Genomic DNA, 14,898 nt, shown 5'->3' with positions numbered 1-14,898 from the left:
AAATTTTCATACACAGCAACTTTTTTATTTATTGAAGCTGAAATTCTTAAAAAAAAAAAAAAGAGGGCAACTATAAGAAATAAAATTTGACATTTTTAGGGAGTTGATGGAGGGGGTTCCATGGGATTGAGGATAGCTTTTTTTTTTCCTACCTACGCATTTTCAGTGTCCAGAGCCTGCACGCCCAGGGCAACACGGGGCTCCAGGGATAAGCAGATATTTCAGGGATGTGGACTGAATAAGGTTTTTGTGAAAAATAAGGTTTTTCCAACCTCAAGCTCTAAAGAAATCCTGCCCTTCAAGGCGATAATTTCCCGTTAGAAGTGAGCAGAGACTGGCACGGACTGGAAGTCCTAGTCTCTCTCCCGACCCAGACTGGTTCACTTTCGAGGCGCCGGGGTTCGACCTCCACACTCGCGGGTACCTGGGGGGCGGAAAACGGGTCGAGGGCAGACGCCTGATCAGCAGGCAAGGGACCGCGGCCCAAGTGAGGCCCTCTAGGCCGCAGTGCGCGGGGGACGCATTCCAAGGACGCGCTCGGGTAATCTGGGGGCGTCCACACCCGCGGCGGCCCTCCGGGCTCGACGGCGCGGGCTATGGCCCGTTGCGCTCGGTCCGCCCAGCTCGAATCCGCCATGGCGGCAGCGGGGGATCTCCTCTGTCCCAAGGCTTCAACTCCGGAACCATCTTGTTGGTTCCGCTTCAGCGGAAAGCTTGGGACGCTTTCGCCTACATGCCTTTTTGCCCACGCTTGGGCCTCAACACCCGGGCCGCAGTGGGGAAACACCACGAGAGTTAGGCCCGAAGCCTCCCCGCGGCCTGTGCTATTCCCGCACGGTGGAGCCGAGCGCCGAGACCCCGCGCATCCGCACCTACGGCTTCCGTGACTCTTCGGGCCTGGCACGGGCCGCGCCCTCGTGGATCCGCGACCGTGGGACGCCGCGGCCCAACCAAGTAACTCTCACGATGATGGCTCATTGGGCGTCCGGGCTCAACCCCAACGACTGGAGCCCAGGGCTTTAATTGAAAGCGCAGGTTTAAGCACAGCTGGCAGCTGCCTATTGATTCTGCAAGGGCTTCTCTTGTGGAAAGCATATTAAATATGACTGGCATGGCTACAGCTACGCTTCCCCTCCGGCCCCCTGCCTCTGGCCATTTTATGGTCACTAACCCGAACAACTGTTACGTTCATTTTTGCTTTTATTTTACTTTTATTTTTAATGCCAGGAATCGCCTTTGCCTTAGGACAAGTTACTCAGACTTCTTCCCGGAGTGTAGACAATCTCTGAGGAAAACCCCTTTCTTGTGCAAAAGCTCACACATTTATATGTCTCCTAAGGTCACAGAGGGAAAAGGCAAAGCATTTCTATTCCAAGAGGGTGTGGCAATCTCAGTGCTGGTGGCTTGTTGATTCTAGATGACAAGGGACACTATTATTATTTTAATACCCCTATTATTGTCTAACTAGATTATTGGGTTGCAATACATTGCCATCTCTCCAGGGAGCAGCACACCGGATCCTGAGTATGAGGAAACATGTACTGGGCAGATATGATATTCTTTTACCTAGTTCTTCTGGGACTTGTTTGGACAAAAACCAAGTAACCAAACTTTATGGTTTAGAATCTTCTCTTCTTTTCTCTTTTCCTTTCCCTCCCTCCTTCCCTCCCTCCCTCCCTCCTTCACTCCTTCCCTCCTTCCCTCCCTTCTTCCCTCCTTCCCTCCTTCCTTCCTTCCCTCCTTCCTCCCTCCTTCCCTCCCTCCTTCCCTCCTTCCTCCCTCCTTCCCTCCTTCCTTCCCTCCTTCCTTCCCTCCTTCCTCCCTTCCTCCCTCCCTCCCTTCCTTCCCTCCTTTTTTATCAAGGAAAGATATTTAGGATCTGATTTACATGATGCAGCTCTTAACCACTGCTGAAAATTAACTTCTGAAAAGAAATTCTGCCGTCCTCGTTTTATGCATAACCCCCCTCCCCCCCACCGCCCGAAGCATTTTATTGAAAACAGTGGAACCGGCTTGCCCGTGGCGGGCTTGTGCAAGGCGCAGAGACCTCCGCCTTCGGAGCGCTCTGCTAGCAGGATTAGCGCGATCCAGAGACAAAGAGCCCCTGATCCTCCGGCCAGGCAAGGCCGGGTGCGCCGGGAGAGATCCCAGGTTCCGAGTGCCCACGCGGCCAATGCGAATCCAATCCCGGGTCAGTCCCTCTCGGGACAGATGGGCGAGAGCCGTCTACATCTGCCGGAGTCCTCCCGGAGGCTGTGGTGTGGTGCCGTAGCCAAAGTGGCCGAGCTCCCGGCCCACTGCACCGGGCGGCTGTTTTGCAGTGAGTGCTCCGTTGCATTCGGGGACTGGTTCGCAATCCCAATGCACCCGCAGGTTGGTTTTCAGTCTGGAACACGAGAGACACCTAAAAACCAGGAGCAGCGCCTTTGCAGCTTGGGACGGTGTAGGAGTGAGGGGCAGTGGTGGTGCAATTCTATCATGATTTCCAGGACCTTTCATCCCCCTCCAGGATCACATCGGAGGGCATTCGGCATGTTTTCAGAAATCTGAGCAGTGTGAACGTTCCTAGGCCAGAGAGTCTCCCAAAAGAGTAGATCCGCAATCTCTACCAGTGTGAGCTCGGGCACTCTAGTCTCTGCCCTGGGTGCATATATAATCATAAACATATATATGCATAACATATCTATACATATGTATGTATATTGTGTGTGTTTGTATAGTCACTGCTATCGACAACTCTTCACTAGAAATGTCTTTCAGTTAGGAATCTGATCCAATGCCCGCCCTCAGCAGCTTGCCAGCGGGCTTGTTATTTTGCAAGGTGCAGTGGGAGAAGGAAGTCACCTCGCACACCTCCGTTTTCCTCTTGCCACACCATTCTGGTGTGCAACTCAGGAAACAATTGTTTACAAAAACAATCACACACACACAGAGAACTATTGAAATATATTGAAATGAAAGGTGTTTTGGTGAGTGACCGGCCTGTGTAGTTGGATGATGTGGATTTCTGACTCCCTGGGAAGGCCGCTTAGGCTCCTTGGCGTTATTTAACTTGGCAGCTGATTAAACTCCGCAGTGGAGCCTGCCCAAAGGTATTAGTGTTAAGTGCTGAGAGCAGGAGTTAAGCCGACAAGGAAAAGGAGGGACTGGAAGGGGCAAAAGGGTGAAAGACACCAATTTCAGACTTTGCCCAAACTGCTCTAAATTTTCTGGGCCTGGTGGGTCTGAGCTGGATGGCCCATTGGCTAAAAGCCCAACATGCTCCGATTGCTTTACAGGAGAGTCCCTCAGCTATTTTGTTTGTTTGGTTTTGCTTTGTTATTTCTGAAAGGAACTTCCCAAGATAATGCGTGCAAAAGGAAAAATTCTTTCCTGCTCCGGCATCTTGAACTCACAGATTCGGCTGCATCTCTTCTCTTCACCTGGGTAATGATTTCTGCCTGCATGTTCCACCCAAGGCTCTTGCTTTTGTACTTTGACTTAGGAAAGGAAAAAAATGGAACTACAAAAGTGCTATGTAGAGCTCCACTAAGAATGAATCGATCTCTCTCTGCTTCTACCCCTGTGTCCATCACACAGACAGATGCTCCCTCTTGGGGTTAAGTGAGGGTAGCAACCAGTAAATAGTTACCTATTACTAAGTGCCTGGCATATGGTAAATAAATACCCACCCCAACCAGTTCTCCCATCATCCTTCTCTCTATGGAATTAGATAACCAAGATCACCATCACATGATATAAAAATTGAGGCTCTTGGAGGCTAGGTAACATGTCCAAAGTTATGTCATTGGTAAGAGGTTGTTTTTCAAACTTGTGCTTTTAAGCACCATGCTAAAATCCAAAGTTAAGCAACTAGCATAAGTTGCAAGGAGTGCAAATCAGATCAAGCATGATGGATAGTTGGTTGACAATATCTACTAATGGTGCGTTCCTATGACCTGGGAATTCTACTCCTAAATGTATACCCAACAGAAATGTGTAGCTCTGTCCACTAGAAACCATGAAGTGGGATACTCGTAGTAGTACTATTTATAATAGACCTAACTTGGAAATTGTCTGAATAACCTTCCAGAGTAGAACCAGGAAATAGCGGTATGTTCACACAATGAAATACTACACATAGATAAGAATCAACAAATTACTGCTGTACTCAACAGCATGAATGAGTCTCACAAACATAATGCCGAGCAAAAGCAGCCAGATACAAAAGAGAACATACTGTGTGATTCCATTTAAATGAAGTTCAAAAATAGTCAAACATTGGGGGCACAAGTGGGACTTCTGGGGTGCTGGAAATGGTCTGTTTCCTGATCTGGGTTCTGGTTTGTGACCGCTCTTCAAGCTTTGTGCTCTTACTATTTGTGTACTTTTCTATATATCTATAATGCTTCTATGTATCTATATAGTGTATGGCCAAATTATACTATGCGTATACTTTTCTATGTATTGATTCTAGTATCTCTCTGTCTATCGATCTATCATCTGTTAAATACGTGAATAATCAGCATGAATTTGTCTTATTTGCCTTTTCCCCATCCTAAAGAGATACAGTCTTTCACCCGTCCCTTGAGTAATGATCCTTTAATTTCTTCTTCTGAACTAGTGATTATATCAATTAATTGGACTTTCAGATATACTTTTAAAACATGCTGCAACCAAACTTCTAACATGGTGAGGTTTGGAGCTGGGCATTTGATCCAGCTTCCCAGGGAACCTGCAAAGAGCTTAGAAATGCTTAATAAGGAGGGCTTCTTTGAAGCCTCCTCACCCAGGACTATAGCAGAGGAGCAGCTTTGAACTTGCACTTGAGACCCTTGTCCAGGGCTCCAAGTAGAGGCTTTCAGGCCAGCGACTGCTCCAAAACCTTTCAGAGATACTTTCTGGCAGCTTACCTTGGAAGGCAGAGGATCTGGTTGAGGATGTTCGTAAGAATTGGCATTAATAGAGAACCTTGGCAAGTCCCTAGAGTTCAACTTACTAGGTTTTGGCCCTAGACTAGACCATGAAAAAAAGACAGAATCTTGGCTCTCTGGCAAGTGACCCAGTTAGCAGAACTAGCAGTTTTGTTCTGAGAAAGGGTGGGGAAGGTTTATTTGAGCGGGAATAAGCCTTGGAACACAGAAACCAAACTGAATACTCAACAATCCCTTTGTGCAAATCCCTGATGGCTTCTGCGAGGTACACTGCTTGCAGATCTGACCTCAGCACTTCAATAAAGATACCAAGAACATACAACTAAAGCAATTAAGCCAGGTGATGAGATATGGGCTGGTGTTCTAATTCAAGCACACCAAAAAGGTAAGGACTCTCCTGTCCTGAAAGAGTGAGGGGATCTAAGTCCCAAGATGAGATCATTCATTCATTAGTTAGTCAGCACACCTATCCTGAGACTAACTATACTGGACACCATCTAGATGCTGCAGATACAGTTTTTACCAAGCTAGACACGATCCCTGCCCTTACGGAACTTACATTCTGTTATTCAGCCAATAGGTATACATAAGAAGCTTCTGTGTGCCAAGCTATGTGCCAGGCATTGGGGAATGGATAACAGGCGTGGTAAAGCTGGTCCTAGATATTCAAAATGGGTGGAGTTGGGGGTGAAGGAGGTAAAAAAAACAAACACCCCACCACCCCAAACAAAATCAAACAGAACAAAACTCCCTGAACGTGAGGATAAAGAATTTAAGGAACTCCATACAGGGTTATAGGCTGAAATGATAAATAACTGGAGTTTCTGGAGGCATTTCCATGACGGGTTCATAAATTCACCCTTTGGCAGTTTGTTGCCTGACATTTCTACTAGAGCTGTAATTCTGACTGGGATGGACCTTGAATCTATCTGGAGCATGGGATTTCTTAAGATGCTGTGGGTCAGCATGAAATTCCTTTCCAGGCTTTGTAGGGCTGAGGGTCTTTGAGGTTCTGGAATTAGATTGGATTAGAAGTCTGGTTTCTCATTTAGCTGTGTGCTCACAGGTAAGTAACTAAACCTTTCTGCGTGCCTGAGTTGCCTATCTCTGACACGAGATGAACAGGGTCAGGGTGATGAGGACAATAATTCCTTAATGAGAGCGTGCCCAGAAGAGCTCAGCACTAATGACTGGCAAATGGAGAGTCCCACAATGAACCTTTACTATTGTTGTTACAATAACTATTGTTTTTATTATAATGTCAGTCCTTTAGGTAGAGAGGAGGAATAGGTGAGAAGAGGGCAAAAAGTTCTTTTTGTTTTTTCCCTGGGCAGGTACCAGGAGTCAAATCCGGGTCTCTGGCATGGCAGGCAAAAGTTCTTTCTTATTCTGCTCTTCCTGATTCTGCTTCCTTTTTTTTTTTGTAATTAAAGCCTTTCTTTTCCCTGATTGAATAAGTAATGAATGGAGAAATCTTGAGAAAAGCCAAAAATTACAAAGAGGAAAATTAAAATCATGCAGACTCCTAATATCCAGAAGCCGCAGACATTTTGGTGTGTGTTCTTTCTATGCATGTATGAGATTGACATCATATGATACATATTGCTTTATAATCCGCTTTTCTCTTTAATATAGCAGGAATATTTTCTCGTGTTCTAAATATGCTGCTAGGATATGATTTTATTGCCTTGGTAGTACTCTGCTATATAGCTGTAATGCCAGTTAAAGAGTTTTTTGTCATTGGATATTTAGGTTGTTCACATTTTTTTTTTTTTTGCAATAATTCTGTCAGGAACATTCTCACACATAAATCCTTGTACTTAACTCATTCCTGTAGGACAAATTCCCAGAAGCAGAATTACTATGGCAAAAGATAGGAATATTTAAAACTCTTCAGATACCAAGTCACAATTGCCCTTTGGGTTCATAGTTTACAGTTCATTCTGCTGACCAGCAGGATGTGAGTATGCCTCTTTCTCAGCACCTTCACTAACACTGGGCCTTCTCATGTACAAAGTCCTTACCAATTTGATGGGTCCCAAATACTATCTCATTGCTATTTCTGCGCATGTGTTGTTGCCCGTAGCAGACTCAGGTGCCAAATCTTGGAGACTGGGAATGAAGACACGAAGGTGACAGACCTAAGGGAGAAATATGGGAAAGGATGTCCCAGAGAAAGTCCAGAGAAAGTGTGTATGTGTATGTGTGTGTGTGTGTGTGTGTGTGTGTGTGTGTAGGGAGGAGCAGGCAATGTCACAACACATCTTTTTTGGCATCCAAATTGTTTTGGATTGTTTTAGGTTTGCAGCGTTTCCTTGAAAAGCCTCTTTGCTCCCCTGCTTTTCCGGACTTTCAGACAGAAAGTGAGTTATATGCTTTCTGTGCTTTCCTGGGCCAGCTTGCCCCTAGGTCTTGCATGTGGGATCTAGGACATACTAGAAGTAAAATATTAACATACTTAGAAGTGAGAAAAGGGATCCTATCCATACCTCACAAATAGGAAGGAGGGTGCAAAGAGGAGGAATAGTTACCCCCAACAGCTAGAGTTTTGTACTGAATTTGAACAGCCCTTTAGCCAGTGAATTGTGTGCTTTTAGTTACCTCTCTTGTTTCTGCTGGGTCTCCCATGGTGATCTATTTATTTATTTTATTATTACTATTTTTTTTTGCATGGGCAGGCGCCAGGAATCGAATCTGGGTCTCCGGCATGACAGGTGAGAACTCTGCCTGCTGAGCCACCCATGGTGACTTAAAAAAAGGAGCCAAAATAACCCAAACAAGCTTTATTATGAAGAATTTTGAACACAAAAAAGAGAAGTACAGGCTAATATGATGAACCCATATACCATCATCCAGCTCCCATGCCATCAATCCATGGCAAATCTTGGTTCCTCTAAATCCTGTTTAGTCCCCACTCAGATTATTCTAAACCAAATCGCAGACATAATATTTTGTGATCCATAAATTATTTAAGGACCGAAAATATTAACAATAATTCCTTAATGCCAGCAAATACCTAGTCAGTGTTCAAATTTCCAATTGTCTTATAAATGTCATAAAACAACTTCTGTTTGAATAAGGATCCAAATAAGGCCCATATAGTGAATAACTGTTTTAAGTATCTTTTAATGTAGGCTGCTCTCCATCTCTCTCTCTTTTTTTTCCCTCGCTATCTTATTTCTTGAAGAAATCAGGGTGTTTGTCTTGTAGAGTTTCCCACAGTCTGCATTTTACTGATAGCATCCTCATAGTGTTGGCGATTCTAAAGACTCACCTCCTCTTAAGGGGCTGCCCTTCCTTCTGCCACTCCTTCTTGTGCATTCCTTTGAGAGTAAATCTTCCCTGTTTACACCCCTGCCCTGGCCTGTGGACTCCTAAAGGTAGGGGCCCTTTCTTGTTTGGCCTTGGTGCCACGACCCGGACAGCAGGGATTCAGGACACTTGGTTTGCTGGACGAATCAAACATCCCTAACAGAAGGAATGACACTCACTTTTCTGTCTTATTTCTGGCATATACACCATGGAACTCAGCCTGTACTATTGCATTTTGTACTAGTGTGCTCTTTCTTCGCATGTGTAGTCTCTATGGATGGGGCAGGCTTCATGTTGATTTAAAAACATAGACATTTTCCCCATTGTCCTTTAGGTGATGCTTAGCAAAAATCAAGATTCTTAGTTACTGATAGTAGAAACAACAATGTGATGCTATGGATCAGGTGGACCAACCGTCCCCATCTTCAGATGAAGGAGGCAAGTCTGGGTGGCCGTCTGTGATTAGTCCAAGGACATGCAAATATAGTCGAGTGGCAGAGCTGACACCTGTAGCCATGCAGCTGTGAGCTTCACTGTCTCAGAACCACAAATATCTGCCCTATTGACACCCTCAAACGGTGAACTGTAGACTACCATTTGCTCATTGTTTGATGGTTTGCCTTTCTTAACGAAATTAGGAGTATGTAGCTTAGATGGTTTGTCCATAAAAAGGAAAACACAGTTTCCCCATTTACAGGTAAGGAAATTAAAAGGCAAATGTCAATAGATACAGTGAGGAGTGAGATGGAGAGGTAAAAAATTAATAGCTCTGGCAGAGGTTCTCAACCTTTCTTTGCATGTGTGTGTGTGTGTGTGCATGTGTGTGTGTGCATGTGTGTGTGTGAGTGTGTGCATGTGCACAAATGCTCCATGGACCCCTTTGGCAGTCTGATGGAGCCTGTGGACCTCTTCCCAGAATAATGTTTTAAAATGAATAACATGAAATAGATATAATTCTATAGGAGACCAATCATATATTCATAATTATTAAAGTATAAAAAACGTGATACAGTGATACATATGCTTCTTTTTAATGCATTAAATAAGGTCTAGTGGTGAGTCTGATAAGTAAAGTAATTTAGAAGTACTGATGAGTATAAATGATAGTTGAAATACCACAACAACCGTAATGCAATATGAAAATATCTTTTATTTCTATTGGTGACAATGTCACAGGTACTGCAAATGTTACTGTGCTTTTGCTGCTTCTCTCTTTTTCCTGTTCGAGTTCACAAATCCCTTAAGTTCTGCCCTCCCAATCCATGTGAAGAGCCCCGCCATGGAAAGAGGCTAGAGGGTGATATTTAACCTTACACTGTGCACCAGCTAGCAGTACTGCACTTTAATTCCACATCTTTCTTGTCTAAGTATGGCCTTTCGTATGATAGTGTTTAAAAACAAATCCATTTCAATTATGATGCTTTTTAAAAATGCTTTTAATTTGAAAAAATAATATGTGCACATGGGTTTTAAAAAAAAAATCAAACACAAAGCCTATACATTGAAAAAATCAATTTCCTTCCCATCCAAAGTCTGCAGTTTCTTTCCTCAGAGGCAGCTACTGGTACCAGTTTTCTTCGTAGCTGTCCTGTCAGTGAGGACTTAGTCTCCAACAACAGGAATGGACCCTGGTTAGTGTAAGCAGAAAAGGAGTTTACTGGAAGGATACAGAGTAGCCCATAGAATCTACTGAGAACCAGGAAAGCAGGCCCAGTCAGCAACCAAGGACAAGGAAGGTGAGGTGCAGCTCTGCTTGGGTAGCTGCTGCTGGGCCCACTGTTCTGTCACTGGCTGCCACACCGCTGGACTTTCCTGCGGCCACAGTCAAAGACCTCTAATACTGCTGTGCCTTTGTGTCCTTCTCTCAAGAGTCAAATTTCTAGGTCAGGGTATCTGTCTCTTCCTTTGCCACATTCTAGCAGCCAGGGGTGGGCAGTGGGAATATCTTTCCCCTTCAATATCCAGTGGATTTTGGGAAGTCAAAATGCCAAATGTCCATTTGACCTCTTGAAAAACAATATATGCACGTATAGGTAGATAGATTTGCTTTTTAACTTTTTTCTTTTATTTTAAACAAACGGGAGAATTCCTGAAATGCTGGCCTGCCCCTTGCGTTTTTCTTTTCACCTCAATCACATATCTTGGAAATCTTTCAATATAAGCATATATGAATCTCCTTTGTTCTTTTTCCTGGCTCCATTGTATTCCATGGTATTGATGAATGAAATTTATTTTACTACTCTTGGGAGGCTTCCCAGTCTAGCTGGTGAGGCAATTGTTCTTGGCAGGAGGGATGCTGATCTGACTTCCTCTCCTCAGGCCATTGTTGACCACAGCTTCTGCCCTGGCTTGCAGAAGGGTGATTGTAGCAGATGTTGGTCCCCTGCCCATGCCCCCTGGCACTTAGTGCAAGCAGGCCTCACATCCCGCTGCTATTCATGCAGTTATTAGCCTGAGTGCTTTTGGTGGTGGCCAGAGTTGCTTTGTCTATCTGCTCTCCAAGGCTGAAGTGCTAGGAAATTAACTCTCCTTGCCCTCATCCTCAACTGTCCTCAGCCAGTGACTGATCAGAGTTGGAGTACAAATAAGTCATCAAAAGGGATAGCTCTGAAATACATGTTCTACTCCAGTTCCCAGATTTAAACCTTGGCAATCAAACTTCAGTTACCGACAGTAGCTTCCTTCCCTACCTAATCTGTCTTCCTTACTCCCTTATCTGTGTTTCTTGGAATCACCTCCCAAGTATATTACTTGCACTGGAATCCTTGTCTCAGGGTTTGTTTCCAGGAAAATCCAAATTAAGGCAGTGATGATGAAGAAGGGGAGAGATGCAAAGAAATGTATATATTCATTAACTTATTCCTTCAACAATTATTTACTGATATCCATGGTCAAAGGAAAGCAGAATGTGAACAAACGTAGACAAAGGGAACAACTTCTTTTTCAAGGTACAAAAGCAAAAACTGAAAAAAAGAAGTGGGTGGCAAAACAAAAAAAAGTCGCCCAATACCTTGCTCGATGCATTGCTGCCCAGTCAATGACAGCAAGTGATCCTTTTGGGAAAAGTGGACCAGAAATAGTGAGCAGCAGATCCCAGCATCTTAATGGTGGTGATTTACTCTTACTGTTCAGAGCCTGAAACGTATGGCAGTCTCTTGAGAAATTAAGAAATTTAACAGTAAAAAATAGCTAACATTTATTGAGCATTTAGCATGTGCATATATGAACACATTTTACTTAATCTTGTGGTAACTCAGTGTGTTTTAATGATAGGTGATGCTTAATGGAATTATTCTGGTTATTTCTGTCTTACAGATGAGAAAAGTGAGACCTGGAGAAGTTAAGGAATTTGCCCCTGATCTGGACCAAGGTCAACCAAGGTCTCCAGAATGTGTGCTTCTAATCTCCACCTTCTACTCCCTCCTGCTATACCTATTGCCCATGGTCCATAAATCCTGCAGCCCCTTGCTTTTGCCTTTACTTCAGTATTTAAGTAGAGCTGGGTTTGAGCCCACATTCTTTGTAATTACAGGATCTAGGCTCCTACGCCTTTCAAAGATCCTCTTTCTCTTAATATATTGGTGGGGGGAATGGACACTTCTTTCTTGCCCAGTTCTGAGTCAGTCCCCAATTCTGCCTCTGCCCTTCATCTGCATTGAAGATGTTTCCTGTCTGGAATAGGTACCTACTTTTCCTTGCATTCTCCAAAGAATTATCCCAAGACTATGCAGATAGCAGCCTTGTATAGGGTTATAGTGGCAACAGAGGGTAGACACAATATGAAATTATTTCCTTATAGTGGCAGGATGCATCTGGACATCAGAGGTTTTAGAAGTGAAAAAGTAAAATATGGTATGAGAATTGCTTTAACGAAAGCTAGAGAAGAAACGGATCAGTGATGGTCTCAAAGAAACCCATCTTTCTGCAAAGAAACCCATCTCCTCGATTTGGAGATCATTAGTCTACCTTAATTTCTCCAGAATTATTTTATCAGAACTATTTAAGTACTCTGAGTTCTGGAGAAAATGCCATCTCCTCACCCTGCCAAAAATTCACTTTATACAAGTTCAATTTTCAATATCACAAAACTAGAAATTGTTGCTTAATTAAAGCATCCTTTGAAGAGTTCAAATTTTCCAAATACATTGCAATGTCACTACTCTCCATATGCTCTGGAATTTTTAGTATATAATCTTGATGTTATGATTTAAAAAAAACTTTTTATTTGAAATAATTTCAATCTTACAGGGGAGTTGCAAAAATAAGACAAAACCCACACAGAGAACTCTTATATACCCTCCTACCCTGAGGCCCCGTTTAATGTTATGATTTCTGAAGGATTCTTGTTATTCAGAATTAAAGTATGTTAATTTACAAACACTTTGGAGCCATTTATTATGTTCAAAGCCCTGTTTCAGGTAGTATTTGAGGGGACTGAGTGAGATGCACAATTCAGAGGTCCTGTTTACAACAATAAAGTGACATCAAGATTTTGAAACCCAGTCATAACGTCCACATAAACTGCACTTCTCTTTGCACCAAATGCCATCAATATTCGTCTTCTTATGTTCCTTCTGATTTTCCTGTAAATGCATTCCAAATTTCCAACACTTTCTCTGAAATCCGTATCATCGTCAATCACATGTTTCCTGTTTGGAGATTTAAGCAAAGCCTTGTTTATTCTTTGCAATTGTATTCACCACCCAGGAAATAAGCCAATTTGTGTCTGATGGACAGAGGGATGTATGCCAACTCAAGCATGTTTACGATTGCTTTTTGCCATTCCCATCAATTCTTAAGAAATAAAAAACAATCTTATTTGTGTACTTTTGGCCTATAGTTGCCCTTGCATTCCTCTTATTTTGCAGTTGTGCATATTAATTTATATCATTTTATCCCTCTGCTGGCTTGTGGCTATGACTAATTTGTTGCTCAGTGTTTTCCTCTGACCTTCAAGGCACTGTCGTCAGGGTAGAGAACTCTGCTGGCAGATTGCACCATCATCGGCCCTTTTCTTGTGCTTTTGCTTGGTTACAACAAATGCAGATTTACACTTTAGATGAAATCCACGTTTTCATTAGAAGGAAAACAGATGACAATTTTAGTATTTAGATGAAGAAGCAAAACAACCTTGAATAAAAGATGCATATTGATTTTTTAAAAAATTGTTTACCAAGAAGTGCAGAATTGTGCATAATCGGGATTCATTTCAGAGTGTTCATCATATGGCTGATGGAAGTTGGTCACAAAAAATACTCTTATTTTGGATTTTAAAGTTTAAATAAAATGAACTTACTAAATTTCATGCTTAAACAATGATGCCACCCTTGTTGATTGGCGATTTCCTAAAATTCTTAAGGAAACCCAAATTCATGATAAATTTGACCGTTCATGGCTGCATTGGAAATTCAGGTCATGTTAATGACCAAGTTGATGGTTTTCCGTGAAGATTTTTCACCTTTTTAAGGAGTTCTTTCTTTATAGACATAGTACATTAGAAAAATTCAGTTAACTCTTTCTTGGTCATGAGCATACTTAGGCATGTCTCTCTGATGCTCACTCATTCAATGAACCATTTATTGAGTGACTACTATATCCCAGGCACCAGACTACCAACACAAATGGATATGCAGTCTCTGACCTCAAGAAATTGGCAGTCTAGCAGGGAGACAGATGCATAAATAGGTAATCATAATACAGAACGGTTAGACGGTGATTGGATTTGGGGTGTTTCAGAGTTTCTTCAGTCACCCATTTTAAAGCAGTCTTTTGGGTCACTTCCATAGATGGTTCATTTCTCCATTATGTTTTAATCTATCCTAATCTCATCCTGGATTTTTAGTTTACCTTACTTTGCTCTTGTTTCTTCTTTTATAGGAAAATATCCTTAAATACAGTACAACCATTAAAAATACTATGGAAAATCTATATGTACTGATAAATGAAAAATGCAATTCTCCAAACAGTGGGCTCAGGATGATTCCCTTTTGTGTAAAACATATATATCACTGTAATCAATATGTTTGTATATACAGTGAACACATTTGAAAGAAAATATGCCCATCTGCTAGCTATGGCTACATCGGGGAAATGGGTTGGGGAGGGGAGAAGTTTGGACTTTTTTTGTTCAATTTAGTTTTGATTTTTTTAACTTAAAAATTTACTTAAATATTAAAAAACCCACAAATTTTAAAAGTATGGATTACTTCTCAGCTGTGCAGCCCAAGAGACCCAAACTAAACTAAGCTAAATAGTCTCCTTCGACACCTTAATGTACACTTCCCATCATAATCTCTTCCAACTCCCTACGTAAATTTTTTCATGATTCAGACATCTCTAATACACTGAACAGATTAATCAATTAAGCCAGTATGTATTTGTTTTAATATTCATTAACTGAGTCAACATGTATTTGTTGCGTGTTTACCATGTGCACTGGGAACCCATCAGAGAAGAAAACAGACAATTTCCTAGCTCTTTGAGCTTACAACCGAGTGGTACATCCTCTAGCATCTACCCTTGCTCATGTCTTTTCCTCTCCTATGTATTCTTCAAAGCCCACTTCCTTCATGAAGTCTTCCTTTCATTCTCCCATCTGTGTTTCTGGTGTATTTAGTCTAATTTGGGTTTACTTTGGATTTGCTGGGCTGCATAGCTGAGAGGTAACCAGTAA

Source organism: Tamandua tetradactyla, chromosome 15 (assembly GCF_023851605.1).
Source record: "Tamandua tetradactyla isolate mTamTet1 chromosome 15, mTamTet1.pri, whole genome shotgun sequence".
NCBI lineage: Eukaryota > Metazoa > Chordata > Mammalia > Pilosa > Myrmecophagidae > Tamandua > Tamandua tetradactyla.
This window is presented reverse-complemented; position numbering follows the sequence as displayed.